The sequence below is a fragment of the Narcine bancroftii genome, chromosome 9 (genome assembly GCF_036971445.1).
Source record: "Narcine bancroftii isolate sNarBan1 chromosome 9, sNarBan1.hap1, whole genome shotgun sequence".
NCBI lineage: Eukaryota > Metazoa > Chordata > Chondrichthyes > Torpediniformes > Narcinidae > Narcine > Narcine bancroftii.
This window is the reverse complement of record NC_091477.1, coordinates 77317331-77338392: the sequence shown is the minus strand read 5'-3', so window position 1 is coordinate 77338392 and position 21062 is coordinate 77317331. Positions and strand designations below refer to the sequence as shown.

The window sequence follows — 21062 nt, the reverse complement described above, 5'->3', positions numbered from 1 at the left end:
TGACACAAAAATGATGCATGGCATCATTGAGCAGAGCTTCCTAGATGGGTCACAGGAGGGATCCTTCAAATATTGCTGTTTAACTAAACTGCACACAGCAATCTATAGGTATACTATAAACCAGATGTTTTAGAGCTGCAAGATATGAAAGAAAAATTGTACTTTTATGTGCATATTTTGATACAAAAAATGTTATTTAAATACTGTATTAAGAAATACACATTATGTTTAATTTGAATTAGTTTCAAGAATCAATGTACAAAACATACTCGTGTAATAATCTAATTTTGTTCATCAAGCTTCAGGGAAAAATTTAAGGGATCGATTATTACACAAATGCATCTTTTGACCGTGTTAAGTACCTGAGTTGTTAGGAGCTTGGACGAGCAACTGGCAGGGACCCGGTGGTAAGCCTGCATTCGAGACCTCAGGAGCTTAAATGGGTGGGCGGGAAGCCAGGATCTAGGTGATACTCCATGGTTGGGACACCAAGAGCTTCGGTGGATGAGAGCGGCTGGGGCATTGGGAGCTCGGGTGGGAGGACAGCTGGGGCATCAGGAGCATCTGAGAGCGGGCGGTAGGGGCATCAGGATCACCAGAGAGCGGGTGGTAGGGGCATCAGGAGCTCCTAAGGGTGGGCAGCCAGGGGTAAGAATCCATGGTTGTGGCATCTAGCACTTGGATGGGCAGACAGTTGGGGCATCAGGACCTCAGATGGGAGGGAAGCTGGGGCATTGAAAAGTAAAATGGGCGGGCAACTGGGATGTTGGGAGCTCTGACAGGAGGGCGGCCAGGGCGAGAATCCGTGGTCCAGGCGTCAGGAGCTCGGATGGATGGGCAGTTTGGATCACACTTACAATCCACTGATTCTACTCCCACAACACAGCCAGCCACCAGAATCACACAAATGCAAGCCATTTAAAAAAAATTACTTCTCCTTCATTTACCTTCTTCCTCCTTTCATGACATTGGAAGCTCCATAATGTTCAGAACATTTTGGTAACATTTTGTATTTACTTTATTTGAATTGCAAATCACCTGCTTTGGATATTAAAATCTCTGTGAATCCCTTTGGATATTTCTTTCTAAGAATCAATTTGTTATCTGAAACATATTCTTCACAGCAAATATAAAAATGTGTCTTTATAAACAGTTTGATGCGTTAATGAAATAAAAGTTCAGATAAGCAAACCGTTATCAGTGCCATATTCAAAAAAGTAAACGTTAAACTAGTTCATTAGCAACAATCTTCTCTATGACATTTGCATGTGTGATAGTACAGATCTTTCACCAATGTACATAGTGTATATAGTTACTGTATCTAGACTGTGCTTACAGCGATTGGCTGAGAGCTAAGCCACGCCTATTGTCTGGGCCTTAAAGGGTTGTGTCCCTAGCCAGGTCGGATCATTCCGGACTGGTCGGCCACCTGTGAAGAGCTCCTGTCTTTTGCTAATAAAAGCCTTGGTTTGGATCAACAAGTCTTTGGTTCTTTCGACGAGCTCTACAGCATGGTACTTTATCAATGATCTGAAAGTGCATTTATAAATCTAAAATATTCGTGTTTCTGATAATTAAGAAATATAATGTCCATTTCTATCCCATGCTCTCTTTCTTAATATTCTCCAAAATATGACATTATGTCAGGATACCTTGTTCACCTCAATCACGCAATAAAAGTCTTCTTTGCAAATCTTTGCTTTCATTTGATTGCTTCTGAGATCTTGATTATCGAGCCTGAAGTGAGGTTCAGTTGTCTTTATGAATACATATCAGTTATAGCTTTCAACAGCTCAGATAAAATTATTTTATGCATCTCAATAATGTCAGAGAAAGCTAGAGATGCTCATCAGGTCAGGCAGTATCAGTGGAGAGAGACTGCATTTTTGGACTCTCGTGAGTTACTGATATGATAATTCTGTGGCTATATACACATATTCTTTCTAACTGCTGAGAAATTCCAGGATTTTCTGTTTTTATTTCAGATTCCCTTCATATCCAGTTTCTTATCTTTCTGAAATTCAATTCTTTACTTTTATGTCCTGAGTGAACTTGTCCTACAACGTGTGCTAGACACTTGCTTAACTCCAGTAGGAAGCCAGCAAAATCACAATGAAAACTTGAGAGCTCTAATATGTTAGGTTTCCATGATTAACCATATAACCATATTTGGTGATTCTTAAGGATTAGGGAATATAACAAGATCCCAATTGAATTCAATCTTGCTTTCTCTCTAATCTAAACAGCAATATAAGTTGAACCAAAGACTTTCCAAATACAAATTTTAAAAATATCATTAAGATGGATATTTCTTAAAATATATACCGATGATTGTACCAAATATTGTAAAATATGTACCGAAGGAGATGATTGTGGACTTCAGAAGGAAATCAGGGGAACACAACCCAGTCCTCATCAAGGGCTCAATAGTGGAGAGGGTCAAGAACTTCAAATGCCTGGGTGTCAACATCTCTGAGCAATCACAAAGAAGGCTCGCCAGCAGCTGTATTCCGTGAGATATCTGAGAAGATTTGTTATGTCACCGAAAACTCTTGAGAAGTCCTACAGGTGGACTGTGGAGATCATTCTGGCTGGTTGCATCACAGTCTGGTATGGAGGTGCCAAATCTCAGGACAATAATAAACTCCAGAGGGTTGTTAACTCGGCCTGCGACATCACTGGCACCAGATTTCACTCCATTGAAGACATCTACATGAGGCGGTGTTTTAAAAAAGCAGCCTCTATCCTCAAAGACCCCCACCACCCAGGCCACGCCCTCTTCACTCTGCTACCATCGGTGAAAAGGTACAGGAGCCTAATTCAAGCACTCAATGGCACAAGGACAGCTTCTTTCCCACTGTCATCAGATTCTTGAATAATCAATAAACCAAAGACACCACCTTACTTTTTATGCATTATTATTTTTATTTTTTTATAGTAATGTTGTAAGATGGTTATAATATGAATGTTTACATTATGATGCTGCAGCAAAACATCAAATTTCATGACTTGTTCATGACAATAAATTCTGATTCTGATTAAACCAAATCTGAAAGTTATAAATCAAACTAATTAGTTTGAATCTCCATCAAGAGTACTACTCAGCTCATTCCCAATTTGTTGCAATAAAGACTTGGATACCAAAATCTTTCCTCATTTTGGATACTCTTTGGTGTCTCTATAAAACATTTTACTCTTTGTAATGGCCCTGGAAGGTTTTTTTTTCCTAGCTGTATTTGTTAATTACCACTGTAAAGAAGTTACCTGGACAGAAGACATCGTGGTACAAATAGTATATTTATGCATATGATACAAGAGCCTGACTGAATGAGAATGGCTAGTTCAACACCTTTCAATTTCCTGTGTTCTGCAGTTCTTACAATTAGTGAAGCTCACCAGAGGCCCAGCAGTACCTTGAAGATATATTGCCATTTTCCAACAACTTCTCAATATATATTATAGAGCCCAGGCTTGTTCTAGTAGTGGATTCTGGGATTCTGATCACTGCACTGGTAAATAACTTGTTCTTTTAGATTGACAGACTGATTTTTCATTGAAAGATCTGTAAGTGGATTTCACCATCAATAAATCCACCTGAACATGTTTCTATTGCAATTGTTGTCTGCATACCATGAGCTATTAAAAAGGGCAGAAAGCTTTTCACCTCAATTATAGCTGGTAATAACAGCAGAATAATTTATAGTAGGCATGGCAATATTGTGACTGAACTATTGCTAACCTTTCCATTGCTGTTAAGGCAAAACTAAACTAATAACTGTAATGTTCCTTCACCAGGTAGCTGTTACTAATGAACTGGGACTGATCTGGTTTTTCCACGATTTAAAAATGAATCCTTGGAGAATGCTACTGCTTTTTGACTTCCCTTCCTTCTTAAAAAAAAAGAAATAGAAATGAAAGCACAAACACAACACTGTGTTTTGAGCAAATAGGGAGAAAAAAAAACAAAAATGAACAAAGGATACAAGTTCTACCACCTTATATTAAAAAAAGACTAATCATTTAAAGATCTTTAGTATCCAATAGAAACATCTATTTCAGTTGGCACTTTATTAAGTTTTGAAATTGCCTGTGCTCAGAATCCCAAAAGTATTAAATTGGATCAAAATCTTTGATTCAGATTCAATCATCAGCTAAAGACACTGGATTGTTTCCATGACATTTTAATGAGACTCCATCCTTCATTCAACCTGGTTCACAGACAATATGCTATTTAGTATTACTGCAGCACCTTGTTAGTTTTTGGTGTGCCCTCTGCATTTCAGGGAGAGATCATCGAACTTGTGCTCCTTGACCTTGTATACATTCTAGAATTCACAAGCAGAAGAGTGATACACTGTTTGCATATCACAGGATTAGTCTTTGAATTCCAGTTGAATAAAAAAATGAAATCTTGGCCAGGATTTAAACTCAAAGCCTAATGGGCCATTTTTATTATCAGAAGCATATTCGAAATCATCAAACTTCATTTTTGCATATAAAGCAATTTTAATCGATTCAACCATTTCTCACATGCATCCAAATGTATCCTCAGAAGAACTTAAGGGTGATGACAGGCATAATTCATTTTTAGTTCCATATCAAGAAGCATGAGCAAAAAAAGAATCAAGACAAGACGGTAAATAGCTGATGTCATCTGTTTTGGCCCCGTACGTTCAAGCCCATTCATCATTGCTGCACATCAGGTCTTCCTGCTGTTCTAACAGCACGTTCACTGAACTATTTCACACAATAATGGACAGATGAAACCTCATCTCTCACTAAAGATGGAATAGAATTTTGAAGAGATGAATTTTTTTTAAATTTAATTGCACTTTAATGCAGCTTCCCAGATCTCTTTCCAGACTCCTTCCTGTAAAATCTGAATTGATCTCATGGCTGCCAATTTTTTTGAACTTACTAAAATGTGTTGCTATAGCAGCAGCCTGAACTACATTGCTGCAGAACTCACTATCACCAGCGTTCATTGATAAACAAGGTCAGATCAACAAATGCATCTTCCTGACATTTAACAGAACAAAAGTTGAAGTTGTCTTGTGGAAAGCAAAGTTATTCTTTTTTTAAACATTTCTGGGGTCTCATGAACGGCCTTTAAGAATAAATTTGCTAAGAGATAAGGTTCAATGACAAGAAGATGACCTCACTGAAGGCTCTGAGCTGGATGATAAGATCCACTTATGCTCCTGCTGGCTGGTACATCATTAGCTCAGAAAATTGCACTAACTGAAATTCACAACAGGAGATTAATTTGTGACCTCGATAAATGAGACAAAGGTTGCTAGGCTGGAGAAAGTAAATGCAAGTTTACCGTTTATGACTGGGGCAAGAGATGGAGATTAAACCTGCAGCAAATATGGTTTCTTTCCTGTTCTCTTTGTTTATTCATGGTGTGCCTGTCTGCCTCTCATCATTCCCCTCACTTAATTGGGAGGACTCAGAACTGTCATTGACTTCTCATGATCTCTTATTAAACAAGCATTTTATGACATTCACAATGTTTAATGAGCTCCCTAATAGATTACCATCTTAAAGATCCAAGGTTTTATAAAGAGAATGCAGATGCAAGGGAAAAAAAAAAGCAATCTGTGGGTTGACTGACATCAGTGGGAGAAAAAGAGCCATCAACATTTTGGGTCAGAATTCTTAATATCAAACGAGTGTATGGTTGAACACTAATCTTGCCCATGGTTTTGTCCAGAGACTGAAGCTAATCCTTTACAGTGTGGGATTATTGACCAGCTCAATGCCAACCAATACTTGATCTGAAATGAAGCAAGGAATCAGTGTAACACAGACAGAAGCCACCCTACATCTTTAAGGTGTGGGATTATCTTTCCAATCTCCAAATATTGTATTTGTTGGCATATAAGACCCCCTCTCCCCATTTCTGCAGGGAATATTAAGATTTTTAAAGTGTATTAACAGTAAGTTGATGAATGGGTTCCACCTGGTAGATAAAGCGTGTGTGTGCGCCTTCACTCACCTCGATGAAACCCTCCAGCCTTGCATGGCCGAGACGCTGATGCTAAACGTATCAGTACTCTGCCCTCCGGAGTTCTTCACTATGTTGGGCTGAGACAGTAAGGCATCCATGCTTGCTTGTGGCCCGCTGCCAGCCTCCTCACACACAAGCCACATGTCTTCCGGCCCACCGCGCGCTGACCACTCACCACCCCAGCGGTCACCATGCCAACGCTGATTGATTAATTGATTGACAGGCCCGCGGGTGCACGAGGGAGGGAAGCCGATCACCCACGTCAATGAGAAGGGCCACGGTCACGGAGAGCAGACAATCCATTGCTTGTTTTGAGGGGAGAGCTAGGCCTCGGTGATCAGGCTCCATGCTAAGCCTCTGTTCGTTGAGCATGGCACCCCCCTCCCCTCAAGCATATTGAATGAGGGTGGCAGTGAGCGAATGGCCTATTAAGCTGAAGACATGTCACTTGCTCCCTGCCGCCTGCCAAGGGAAGGTGGCCCGCCCGCCCACTTCCTGGGCAGCACCTCCACGGGCTTCTTGAAGCTGGGTGAGTAGATGACGATTTGCTCAATTTCAACATTGCATACATAGCCAAAGGGATATTGTTGAGCCAATTTTTTGGGGACAAAAGTGGGTCTTATATGCTGTCAAATACACTAATTAAGAAGAACATAAAAACTCACCATAAATACACAAACTGTGGGAAACTTACTGGACAATCACAACTTTGACTTCTTGTGATATCACAACTGAAGGGTAACTTCCTATTCAAAAAGTAATAACAGGTTAATCTGCACAGTGACAATTCATGAGAGAGTTTCCTAGATGACCTCCCAGATCATGATCTCCTTGCTATAGAGAGGGCTTAGACTGCTGGATGCCTGGGAACAAAGGCCTCCTGATAGCAAATAGATCATGATCTGGGAGGTCAACTAGGGAACTCTCTCTTGATTCATTCAAGCAGACAATGAGAGTAATGGGCAGGAGGTACAAGCATTGGCACCATCTTTAGAGTTGACCTGGACAGGTAGGCTGCAGTCGGAGGACTTGTAGAGGGTGGTAATTCTCTGCAATTTTCCATGCTGATTAAAGGTCACTGGATATCATGAAGTCAAAGAATCATGCAGTATAGAACAGGTAATCAGTTCAACTCGTCCATGTCGACCATGTTGGCATTCTGGCCCAGTCCACATACATTCAAGCCCTTCCTCTCCATATATCTGTTCAAATTGATGCATTTGGAGTGTGGGGGGGGGGGCGGGGGGAGGTGGTCAATGAATATTTGAATGGGGGAATTTAGGCTATGGTAGACTGACACAGAAGAGGAGGCTGGTGGAGGTAATAGTGAATTTTTATGGGCTCTTCGGCTTCTATTTTCTTGCATCTTGAAATCATGGTTCAACCATGTTGCGTTGATGAGTCACATAGAGTGGACTGCAAAAAAAGCCGATATTCCCAGCATCCTGAGGTCAAGGCTGTAGACTTGTGTTTTCATTTTGCTTTCAGAAACTGCATAATTGCTGCAGAGCTCCCCATAGATGCCTCACACCGCAGCCACAGCACTCCATTGGGTTATGAGCGTGATGCTTCAGGGAAGTGAGTAAGTGACTGATTCTTTTGTAGATATTGAACTATGGAGTGTTCTTTTACCTTCCTTCATCTGGATGGAGTGAAGAACATTCCATTCCACTGTTCGTGATGAAGTGGCTTTAGGGAGACCAATGGAGAAACACAACAGAAAGCCTAGCCTCTAACCTGCTTTGGTAGCTAAGTAGGCTTTAAATTTTGAACATGTTTAAATAGGCACTTTGAAACGTACTCTTAAGAAAGACTAAGAATGTGAAAGTTCCAGAATGAAATTGGAGACCACAAGGTGAATAAAGATGCACTTTTTGCCCTGTATTAGAAGAATGGATCATAAAAGAGCACTGTTTTAAAGTATAAGGAGCTAAAGTAAGATAATTTATGTGTATGAATGCAATTGAAATAAAATTAGTTATAAAGTCATTATTTTTATGAAATAAAACCTGCAGAGCGAGATGACTCAAACAAAGCCTATTGGCTGATTCTAAATATCAATACAATTCAATGCATTATAACAGACTGACATTTCATGCACCTTGCGACACTGAAAGAATATATTATACAATCTGAAGGTTCCTGTTTGCATCAATAGCGCTTAGCTGAGCACAATCTCCTGTCTATTTAAAAACCTGCTTTCAATAGCTTCTCTGTGATACCTGGTAATGAAAGCTCTTCAAAATGAACACAATTAGCAATTTGAATATATTTGTTTCAAGAAGTAAGAAAAATGGCTCTGCGTTAGTTTTGAATTCAGTAAGAGCACAAAGCTATTACTGATTATATGTATTCATTTTCTTTCACTTTTTATGAATAAAAATCAAGGCTGGGTGAAAATAACTTACCATTATTGTATGTGAATAGCATCATAAGTAAAATGAGATGAATTTGTAGGGTGCATGGATTAGCAGATTCTCGACACAAGAGTTGAAATATTACTCACCACTTAAAACAAAAAAATATGTTAGCAAAAACTAATATCACAAATAATGCACGCTTCATCAATATATAGATGTGGGACTTTCCAGCCAGTTTTATACTGAAAGAAACTCCAATTCATTTGAGTATGCAATGAAATCATACACCATCAGATGTAACATGTTGCGAACAAGCATAAAAAGCACTTACGTAGTTTAACCTGTTTATTCGCACAGGAACAAACATGCCGACTGACATTTGAAAATGGCTGCTCTCAAATAAAGGTCACTATTACATCCAATTTTGTCTGGCGTATAATTCAGCCATGGTTTTCTGAAATTCAAACACTTTACATTCAAAAGCAGCTTTGGCACAATATTCATAATCGAGAGAGAGAGAATAAATGTTTGTTGGGTAGAGAGTTCTGGACTTCTGGGCATTAATATTCGAGGCCCATGTGAAGTTATGAAAACACTTTGTGCGCTGATGTAAATTACAAACACTGGGCAATTGAAGCTGGGTCAATTTTGTGCTTGAAACTGACTTGGATGGCTTGGAATTGAGTGCAAGGAGGAAGGGAGCAGCAGAGTTTTTAATGTTTTTTAGAAATGATACAGCACAGTAGAAGGCCCTTGAAGCATGTGCAGCCAAAATACACCCAATTAACTTACCATTCCTGTACATTTTGGAGAGTTGGGGAAAACCAGGGAACCTGGAGGAAACCCATGTCGTCATGGGGAGAACGTGCAAACTCGTTACACACAGCACCAAATTTAAACCTAGTTCGCTGACACTGTGTAATAGTGTTACGCTAACCATTGTAACGCTGGTGTTAACTCACAGCTCCAATGACCAGAGTTCAAACCTGACCTTTAGTGATGTCTGCCTCCATGCTCACCCAGCTACCCACTCAATTTCTTCCCACCTTCCGAAGATATAGGCACTGGTAGGTTAGTTCGCAGCTACAAGTTGTCCCAGTGTAGTCGAGTGATAAAAGCTGGAGGAGTTGATGGGAATGGGAGAGAATAAAATGGGGTTTTTGTAGGATTAGTGAGGCATGGTCTCTGGGCTGAGGGGCCATTTCCTTGCTGCATCCTTTTATAACTCTATTTCTGACCATGATAGGTCCAAAGGTAGCTCACAGATCACCAATTACTTGATGAAGCAGACTGACCTACTACTGTTCATATGATCCCACAGGCAGACACTTTCACCCAACCAACATTAACTGAGAGTAAAGAAAATCTGATTTCTAACCAGTCTGATCTATCACCTTGTGATAGTACGGATTCTATCACCAATGTGTATATGTATATATTGTGGTATAGGATGCTGTTGATTGGCTGAGAGCTTAGCCACGCCGACTGGCAGGTCTTAAAGGGTTGCTCCTAGCCAGACCCAGATCATTCTGGACTGGTCGACCTACATATGATACGCTCCAGTCTTCTAGTTAATAAAAGCCTTGGTTTAGATCAATAAGCCTTTGATTCTTTCAACGTGCACTATTAAAATTTTATTAACTAGAAAGTTTTCAAGGGATGACAGCTTCGAATGACTTTAAGCATTGGGTGAGGTGTTTCAAAGCTTACCTACAACTCTCTGACCCTGCCGTGGAGGAGGACGGCCATTAACTACTAGTATTGATGTCTATGGTGTCCCCGAGGGTCTATGAGAGCATCCAGGATAAAGACACTTACGCCGCAGCCATGAAGGTTTTGAAAGGACTCTACGAGCGACCGGTAAACAGGGTCTACGCCCGGTACAAACTAGTGACCAGGAGGCAACTCCCCGGTGACTCCTGTAGAGCTTATAGCCAAGCACTAAGGGCACTGGGCAGAGCCTGTGCCTGGTCAGACATAACTGCTGTCAGTTTTCAGGAATAGCTGGTGCAGTTTCAATACCAAGTGGGTAGTTTCTCCTTTCTCTCTCATTTTAATTTGGAAGCGTTCAACCAAGCAGAAAGCTGAGAACACTGTGTACACTGAACCAATAAAAAAACATAGGTTCAAACCTCCATTAACCACTCGAGAATTATCCAATGGATAAGACATTTTCCTGTAGCGTTGCATACAGGGAGTTGAGAGATGGTATAATTCTCAAGAGGAGATGCATTAGAGGTCACGGAGTAATTAGCCCAGGGCAGGATCTTGTAATTAAGAAATAAAAGTCCATTTTATCATTCGCAGCTTCGCAAACAGTCAAATTCTTTGCCACGGCAGTATAAAACAAAAAATGCAAAGTAAAATTACCTCAGGATGGATCCTGCAAATGTGAAATTTCTCTCTGGTGTTGACAAAACTACATGAAAAGCTGTGAGAACAACTTTAGTTTGAAATGGGTCTGACTGAGTATAAAAAGGCCTCAGTGCCATCATTTCCCCAAGTGTCATTGCAGAAACAAGTGGCCACACTTAAGCTGCAGGATCATCTTGTTCTGCTGCTTGCACAGCTCTTGGTTTCCAACTTATTTTCCTGCTGATGTGGTACAGTAAAACTTATTTAAGCTTCCCTCTAAGAAACCAAAACTTCAACTTATGAGCTCAGATTACACGGCACATTGATAGGCCATTATGAAGTGATGTGTTGGTGAGTTTAAAAACGGACAGCGGATTAACAGCAAACTGAAGCAAACCTGCCTGAAGATTTTTAAAAGATGAGAAGTAGGATGTAATGCCTTAAGAACCATTTAGGCTTACAAGTAAATCACTGTGGAATTGCTTGTGGTTGTTCAAAGATCTGACTAGACCATGTGAAAAATAAATAACAAATATGTGCAAAGGAAAAGAGAGTGCAGAGTCTTTCCATTCTTCAAGTCAATGCAATGTTGTCTATGCTTTGTTCTCTACATTGGAGTGTTAGTTAGTCACTACAGTTACCACAAATGTGACACTCCCTTCAGTGGTGTGAGGGGATTGCCAGTGGTCTTCAACCCTTAATTCCCATAGCAGAGAGATCCTAGACTTTGGCCCTTCCCCACATTGGCTTTGCCATTGTCTGCACCAAGTTTCAGTGCATCCCTCAGCAAGTACCAGCTTACAAGTAAGTTATTGTGGAATTGTTTGTGGTAATTCAGACAGTGCCATTGAAGGAAACCACTCAATGCCACCAAAACCAAGGAGCTGATTGTTGACTTCAGGAAGGAAAAAAGCAGATGTGTATGATCCAGATATCATTGGGGCATCAGAAGTGGAGAGGGTGAACATGTCTCTTTTCCTCTAGCTTCATCTCTCTCCCCTTTTCCTTTTGCTTTCTTTTTGTTCGCTCTGCATTCATGGAGCTGAAGTCCCCCTTCCACGATCAAATCTCACCTTTCCTCTCTCCTCTCTTGTTCTATCCTTATCCAATTAACACCTTGTGTCTGTTGGTCTCTACTCCCTCCCACTGCTCTTTCTTTCAATGCAAGCACCTGACTGCTTCTTACTCAGGCCCAGAATGCTTGTTATATATTCTTACTTCCTATGGACGCTGCGAGACCTGCTGAGTTCCTCCAACATCTCAGTGTTTGTACTACAATTACAGCATCTGCAGACTTTCGTGTTTCACTCCTTTCATGGCTTTCTTGCCTGTTCACAGTGGCTGTTAACATGATCGTTCTGCAGGGAAGACAATGACATGGTCTACCTTTGCTACACAGTCCTAAATAGGTAGCAGCAAAAGATCTAAAAATACACAGGACAAGCTGTGGCCAAGATCTTAGCACTGATCCATTTCTGCAGCAAGAAGGTGCTGTGGAGAAGGAACTAAAAAATAAATGGCAACCCTGCCGGAGCTGCTGCGCTGGCAATGCTGCTGCGGGTGTGGACCCGTGGACAATGGAAACCCAGTGCTCCTCTGCAGGATTCTACTAACCAGTCCAACTACTGATGGCTATTTACAGGCTTTAAATGGCCTGTTAAAGGAGCCAACATCTTTTTTAAACATTCTGTAACTCCGAGGACTAGGCCCAAGATGATCTTGAGGGGGGGTTTCAGACTCCAGGGAAGCAGAGGACTAGTGAAGAGTACCAGTTACATGGAGAACACTTCCCCCTACCTTTTAAGGAGGAGACAACCCTATAGGACGGTGACTATGGCAGCGGACCATTGAGGGGCTCTACAGCTGAAAAACACCCAGGCAAAGGGCTGGTGGTGACTCGAGGAGAGGAACCTTCACAGGTTGAGGGCTGCTGGCAACTGCGGACAGAGGAGTCACATCAGGCTGCAGACTGCTGGAGACTGGTTGAAGGGGTACCAGGTAACTGGAATGCGAGAGGGTGCCAAGGGCACTGAAGGCTTTCAGGCCATGTCAGAATTTTGGATCTGAAGTTCAGGTCGCTGATGGTTTGGACTAAAGTCTGTGTCGTGGTCGAGGCTGCGAGAGTACTGGAGGTGAATGGAGGTGCTGGAGGTGAATCCACGGACATACAGTGTCTCTGACATGACTCTCCTTTGTTTCTTTCTCTGACTGTAAGGGACACCAGGCAATTTCTGCTGATGGTGAATTTAGTGTACAAGACACAAGAGAAACTTGTCCGTGAACTACTCTTTGCAGACGATGCCGCTTTAGTTGCCCATTCAGAGCCAGCTCTTCAGCGCTTGACGTCCTGCTTTGCGGAAACTGCCAAAATGTTTGGCCTGGAAGTCAGCCTGAAGAAAACTGAGGTCCTCCATCAGCCAGCTCCCCACCATGACTACCTGCCCCCCCACATCTCCATCGGGCACACAAAACTCAAAACGGTCAACCAGTTTACCTATCTCGGCTGCACCATTTCATCAGATGCAAGGATCGACAATGAGATAGACAACAGACTCGCCAAGGCAAATAGCGCCTTTGGAAGACTACACAAAAGAGTCTGGAAAAACAACCAACTGAAAAACCTCACAAAGATAAGCGTATACAGAGCCGTTGTCATACCCACACTCCTGTTCGGCTCCGAATCATGGGTCCTCTACCGGCATCACCTACGGCTCCTAGAACGCTTCCACCAGCGTTGTCTCCGCTCCATCCTCAACATCCATTGGAGCGCTTTCATCCCTAACGTCGAAGTACTCGAGATGGCAGAGGTCGACAGCATCGAGTCCACGCTGCTGAAGATCCAGCTGCGCTGGGTGGGTCACGTCTCCAGAATGGAGGACCATCGCCTTCCCAAGATCGTGTTATATGGCGAGCTCTCCACTGGCCACCGTGACAGAGGTGCACCAAAGAAAAGGTACAAGGACTGCCTAAAGAAATCTCTTGGTGCCTGCCTCATTGACCACCGCCAGTGGGCTGATCTCGCCTCAAACCGTGCATCTTGGCGCCTCACAGTTTGGCGGGCAGCAACCTCCTTTGAAGAAGACCGCAGAGCCCACCTCACTGACAAAAGGCAAAGGAGGAAAAACCCAACACCCAACCCCAACCCACCAATTTTCCCCTGCAGCCGCTGCAACCATGTCTGCCTGTCCCGCATCGGACTTGTCAGCCACAAACGAGCCTGCAGCTGACGTGGACCTTTACCCCCTCCATAAATCTTCGTCTGCGAAGCCAAGCCAAAGAAAGAAGACATCTGTTTTATTACATGACAATAAAAGATTCTTTAATCTTGAAACTTGAAATCACATCTTTACACAACATAAACATTCATTCTTACTTTCTCATTCACCACAACAGACAAATTATCCCAAAATGTCATTCAGTTGTGGGCATTTTCCTCAGATGAAGTTCAGCACCAGCTGGGTGGAAGTGGGTTTTTTAAGACAAACAGAATGATAACAGATCACCACAAATTCTCAATTTCTACTCTTTAAAAGATAAATTACATTCCATAATCATGGCAACTTCAGGAAGAATCTCAAAGCACCAGAAGGAAATAACTCAAATACGGCTGTTTTTGTTCAAATTTAAATATTGGGTTTGAAATTTCGATCATGGATGAAAAGTAGCAGATGATTTTGTTTTCCACAAAATCAATTTGAGTGACTTAATTAGTTTAACAAATTGTGCCAAAGCAGTTGCTGACACATAAAGAAATGTGATTTAAGCAACTTATAGATGATGCTTCAAAATTGATCATTGAGAAGAAAATTAAAATATTAAAAGTGAAAAGAGGAAGTGCAATTTATGAACTGGTCAGTAAATCTGCAAAATGGAGTGATAAATAGTGTTAATAAGATAACCACCAACATGATTAAGTGACTTTATAATTGTACCCCATCATCCCCTTCATTGTAAAAACACAAAGCTGGAGAAAATTTGAGGCAATGAAGAAGTGTACAGGAGGGAGATGGATCAGCTCGTTGAATGGTGTATCGACAACAACCTTGCACTCAACATCAACAAAACCAAGGAAATGATTGTGGACTTCAGGAGGAAGTCGGGGGAATACAATCCAGTCCTCATCGAGGGCTCAGTAGTGGAGAGAGTCAAGAACTTCAAATTTCTGGGTGTCAGGGTGGTGCACTGTTAGCCAGAATCATACACACACAAAGACAACAGGCTTTAATCCACAAAGACTTCCACAGAGCCAGCTGGCTGTGGCTGCAGCAACTCTGACTGAGGCCTCAGGAGGCTGGCGCAGGCTTATATCCCGGAGGGTGATTGACACCCGACCAAGTGGGGCTTGATCCATTCAGGCCGACTGATGGAGAGCCGGCCAGGTGTTGTCCTGTCCCCTTACCCTCCTGCAGGTACAGAGGTTGCCCCCTGCAGTAGGCCGGTGGTGTGGCACCACAATCAGCATCTCCGAGGATCTGTCCTGAAGCCTCCATTTTGTGCAATCACAAAGAAGGCTTGCCAGTGGCAATACTTTGTGAGGTGTCTGAGGAGATTCGATATGTCACCAAAAACTCTTTAAAATTTATACAGGTGTACTGTGGAGAGCATTCTGGCTGGTTACATCACTTTCTGGTATGGAGGTTTGTCAATTGTGGATGTAGAGGGGATAGAGCAAGGGATTAAGCATGTAGCCTTAAGGTCACTCCATGTTGGTACATGATCTCCTCGTTGGTGTAGGTTTCCTCCCGGGTGTTCAGTTTTCCTCCCACCCTTCAAAAACGCACAAGGGTGGTAAGTTAATTGGGCGGCACAGGCTTGTGGGCAGGAAGAGCCTATTTCTGTGCTGTATGTCTTTTTATTTTTTAAATGGCGAACACTAGCATGCTCTCTCAATCATAAATTTGACCGTTTGATGTGAAGTAAAGTATAGGGGGGGGGGGGTTTGGTGCCTTCAGACTTGTAGTAAGTGAAACATGAAAACTGCATTTGCTGGAATCTTGAGCAAACGATGAAAAACTAATAGTCAGCTAAAGTGCTGGAGAAACTCCGCCAAAGTGAAGTAAAATACAGTCAATATTTCGGACCTGAACTCTTCAACAGGAGGTCACTGGCAATCTTAAATCAGGTTTAAAGAATTATTGAAGACCCGCAACATACATCACACATCATCTTCAACCTGCTACCATCAGGTAGGAGCATCAAAATCACGAGAGCCAGGCTGGGAAATAGCTTATTCCCACATTTTGTGGGATTTGTGGAGTTCACTTAAATTGGTGCGGACTAGAAGGGCCGATATGGCCTGTATCCGTACTGTAATTGTTATATGGTTATATGTTATATATGTTGATGATCAGTGAGAAGGAGGTGATGTGGCCAATATAAGTTCAAGCTTTCTTCACTTTTCAAGTTATGACAAGAAATCATTTGACTCACAGTAGCAAAAAAGATCCAACTAATGCTCAGCACCCAAGATGGACATTATTTAATATATGGCTGTTGTATCTATTTATCACCAATGTGAAGAAGACTATTTTTGATTAAAACAGGGATCAGATCAACTGGGGAAGAAGGCAAAGGATTCGCAGATCAAACCCAATGGATAAGTGTGAGGTGTTGCACTTTAGTAAGTCAAACCTGGGTTTGACTTAACAAAGTAAATGGCAGCCCTTTAAAAAATGTTTGAGAACAGAGAGATCTTGGAATACAGGTGTATAGTTGCCTGAAAATGGCAACATAGATCAGCAGGGTGCTGGAGAAGACATTTTATCCAGCTGTAGAAATGATGTCATTAAGCTGGAAATAAGAGATTCGTGAGGATGTTGAGCTACAAGGACAGTCTCCGTGGAGCATAGGAGGTTGAGAGGTGATCTTGTCAAGGTACTTACAATTATGATGGAAATAGAGAAGGTGACATGTTGCAGTCTTTTTTCTCATGGTAGGGAATCTAAAGCAAGGAAATAGGTTTAAAATGAGTAGGGAAAATTCATTAGGGACCAGAGAGTAACTTTTTCCAAAGAGGCTGGTGGGAACTTGAAGCAAGCTGACAGAGCAAGTGGTAAATGCAGGTACAATTGTAATTTTTGTATGACTTTTAGACAGCTACATGGATGGGAAAGATTACTTGAGCCAAGTGCAGGCAAATGGATTTAGCTCAGATGGGCAACCTGGTCGTCATGGTCAACTTCAGCCGAAGGGTCCATCCATGTCCATGCTGCATGGCTCTAATGGTAGTAAAGTCCTATTGGGATGACTGGTGGAGAGGAGTGTCTTGGAACCTATCTTCAATAAACTCCCTGAATCTCGTCAAGCGATTGGATTCTTTATTGCAGAGGAGCAGAAGATCTTACTTTGAGTTAAAAGGAAGTCTACATATGCTGGGATTGAATGTAACACACAAATGAACTTGGTATAATCTTTTCTGAAAATATGACTAATCATATCTTGTTTAATGAGGTTCCATTTCAGCCTAGAAATATATTGGCCAGCACACTTTCGACCCTGCAGGTTCTCACAACCATGGTGTTTTGATCACTGGTGATCCACACTCCAATTGGGTTCAACACCTGTCGACAAGGATGGTTCTAATTTGTATGCTCACTGCAGCAAAGGTTTATTAAGGCAGAAGATTCATTAAGAAATCCCAACCACAATGAAGTTGATTTTTATTTCCTTATCCTCCAACTTGTGTCAATAAACTGGGCAGAAACCAGATATCTAGGTCACAAAAGAAGAAAAGAATGAACTGCTGGAAGTCTGTCCATAGGGATTCCAGGTAGAGTATCAATTGAGAAATTTCTAGACATAAACTCACAGGAGGCTCATGATGGGAGTGGGTTTGGAGGATGGAATGGGCCAGTAGCCAGTTGTCAATGACTACATCTGACCAATCAAAACAAAGAAGAATACATTCACCTGCCATAAATGAGAGAGCATTCATTGAATTAATATAGACTCAGCCTCACACACAGTCAAGCTTATCCTATCTCATTTCATATACACAGGTAATTAGTTGTAGACAATGGGATATTAATGAGGTTAACACGTTTTCAATTCTTCACATTGGCAATGCATGCAACCCCTGCATCAGAATTTAAAGATATTCAAATTACATTCTGTAAAAATAAATTACTGGAGATATATGAATTGCAAAATGTTCACATTCAATTTCAGATATTACCATCAACTTTGATGGGGGTCAGATAGTGTACACTAATAATGATGAACCACTTAAGGGAAAGATGGTTATTACAGCTTAACATTGTTCTTTGACAGATGGGGCATCTGAAAATAAAATTGCTTGTGTCAATAAGTTCATTTTCCCCTTTCCACCTACGTATTCCTGATGAATATTGTTACGTGTATTCCCCGGGATATCAGAACTTTGTAGAAAACTATTAAAGTTCCCTTCACATCACATCAGCAGCACTTAATTGCCAATTGTTTGTGTTGTTCTGCAGTGCTACAGTCGCCTCTTCATGAGATATTAAATAATGCATGACATTTTTAAAAATTGTACCCATTATTAAAATACATGAAACATGGTAATGTCTAGAATGTATAATGACCCTGACAGTTCTCGAAGCATCAACATTGTGTCTGGAAAATTCACTTTGTGCTTTTCACTGGACTCTTTTTAATGCTGGGTTCTGTTGTCAGAGAAGGTACAGAATGGAAGATCTCCATTTTCACACATTTTTCCCTTTAAACATTTTGCCAGGTTATTTGTTTCAGAAGCAGTAATCATAAGCTATACCACTTTAAAAATCAGAAAGACGCAGTTGGTTTACGAATCTACATTTCCCACCAGCAGTTGGGGCAGGAGGGCAATCCAGGGACACAAGATTTTCAGTTTTCGTTCAAGGACACTGAACTCGCACAGGATTTTCAGTGTGCAGTACTTGGCTGCATTCAGGAACATTTTCCGAAATAGATTTCTTCACCCCACCACATTAACCCAGTCTTAAACTCTTTACTACAGACGTTAAAGTGAATAGAATTCAGTCTAATCAATCCAGTCTGGAGCCAATCTGTCTTCTGATTTACACCAGTTTGCTGATAATGATGGGAAGTGAGATTCTACTTACTTCTCATGCTGGAGAAACACAAGAATTGCAGATACTGGAATCTTGAGCTGGAGGTAAACAGGGGTATCCATGGGGAGAAATGGTCAGGTAATATTTCAGGTTGGGACTCTTACTTAATACAGTTTTAAAAAAAAACCCAGTATCCGGCACTTATGGGGATTGGAAGATTCCAGATAAGTGAATTTTCTGGTTCTTGATATTGCATAGATTGGTGAACTGACCGTTAGGGCTGCTAATTTTAAACTTTTGTATTTTTTTACCGATTTATTTTCTGCAATTTTTTTCCCAGTTGCTTGAATTCCAGATAACAGGGATGTTACTGTACCTCACCTCTGCAAATGGTTGTTCTAAATAAGTGGCCTTTCTTCGTTTCCTCTGCTGCTAGGCTATTGAGCAGCCTGGAAAATAATCATTCCTTTTTTTGCAAATTCATGTTTATTGTCAAAATGGGCAATTTAAAAATAATTGGTTGTACATTTCCAAACAGCCTCATTTCATGTGCTAAATGTAAAAACAAAAAAAAAGTCTGAACATACAGATATAAAATGAAAATTACTTTCTGGTAGGAACGGGTTAAGTACCAAGTAATCATGTCCAAATTTTGTCTTACAGCAGTGTTGTTCAGTATTGTGTGCTGTGGTCTGCAATTAAAATAGCTTTGAATCACTTACGTGAATCGTGTGGACAGTTTCCCAGAGATACCCCATATCTCTGGGAAACCTTACACATGAATCACACTTTACAATGACAGGTTTGTATGTTGAATATGTTCACAATGATATCTCACCCTGTCTGATGCTCATTTACAATGTTAATAGGAGATTGTTCCTCTTCCCATTCTGAAGCAGACCTATCTTTGACAGTCTCAACTCAGTTTTCAACAGTATTATCATCAACGTGACGTAAAGAGGACTTTACTGAACCAAATGTCTAAATGAACAAAGCTTGGGATGCTGGTGGATATTGTCTGATGTAACATGCCCTCAGTGACATTGGCTCCTGATTGTGAGGTTTCATGCAGCATTGGACACCCTTGGTATACTTTGCCATTATGCTTATCAAGCACCTGTCAGTAGTCACATCAAGAGCAGAAAACATGTTCAGTGCAAGGGAGTTGAGAAATACATTTTTCCACTGACTAATAGATTACAGTTCAGAGGTCAAAGCAACCAAACTAAATGAAAATCAAGAAACTACAGATGCTGAAAATCTGCTAAATACTGTACAAGCGCTTCTGGAACCACTCAGTGGTTCAGATAGTATCCGTGGAAAGGAAATTGGAGTTAATGATACAAGTCAAAGACTATCAGTTACAAACAATCGAAGTCCAGAAGAGCTCTCATGTAAAATCCTCAGTTTCCACAAAAGATTAAGATTTTGTTGCCACAAACCCCATTCTCCAACAATCTGTAACAATCTTTTTGCTGCAATGGATATTACTCTTCATCTATGATTAGTTTTCAGAACCCTTGAGTTGATGGTCATATTATTGTTTTTAAATAATTACAAATTATCACTAGAAAATATAGTTACCACCCCATGAGTAGCTTGCAAGGTCAATGGCATATAACTTTGGTTCCTATACACTGAAGGGTCAATTGTATCTCTGAACTAAGTGAATAAAATATCAGAGTTAACAAATAATGAACTGATCTGGATGCACTGGCCCTCTACAAGCAATTATTTTGGGGTTCTTGATGGCCACTACATTGATTTGATTTCTGTTGCCCTTCAAGGTGGCAGCTAAGATTGAGCCAACCTTCTGTTAGAAGTTAACCAAAGAGTTTGCTGTAAAGTACTCTCCCTACTGAGGTATTAGTTTATTGCTTTCCCCAACCTCTCCAAACATTAGAGCACACGCTCTGAGATGACACAACCCCATTGATCTGAACATAGCATTGAGGAAATGCTGATAAAGTCAGATCTCAGGGGTTCAGCCTCAAGAATTACTGCCTGTCTTTTACATGAAACATTAAAGCAAGATGTAATAAATTTCCCTCATGATAACTTAAAATAAAAACTATGCTGTTGAAAACAGAACAACTTTGATTATCTGAAATGGTCTATGACAGATAAATTAATTTACACCTTTCTCACAGAAGTTTAATATTTATTATTTATAACAATTTGAAGGACTTAAGAATAGCCTCATTAGTTAAGATCAAGAACGATTGGGAGCAGGATTGGAACCTTTCATTCTCAGATGAGGTGTGGGATTCTATTTGTAATCTGATTAATACTATTTCCTTTTGT

General features: G+C 41.0%; 1 long non-coding RNA gene across 2 annotated transcripts in view; it reads right to left on the bottom strand.

Moving 5' to 3' along the window:
• The window catches only part of LOC138742982 (uncharacterized), a 32656-nt gene extending 12896 nt beyond the window's left edge, over positions 1 to 19760 (bottom strand). The window contains exons 1-3 of one of the 2 annotated variants that reach the window (XR_011344563.1): positions 19597 to 19760; positions 17537 to 17637; positions 17135 to 17439 (exon numbers count right to left, since the gene is read on the bottom strand). This is a non-coding gene — a long non-coding RNA (uncharacterized lncRNA). Of the gene's footprint in view, positions 1 to 17134; positions 17440 to 17536; positions 17638 to 19596 lie in introns of those variants that run through there. The other variant, XR_011344564.1, reaches the window with a different exon arrangement.
• Between the last annotated feature and the right edge of the window lie 1302 nt (positions 19761 to 21062).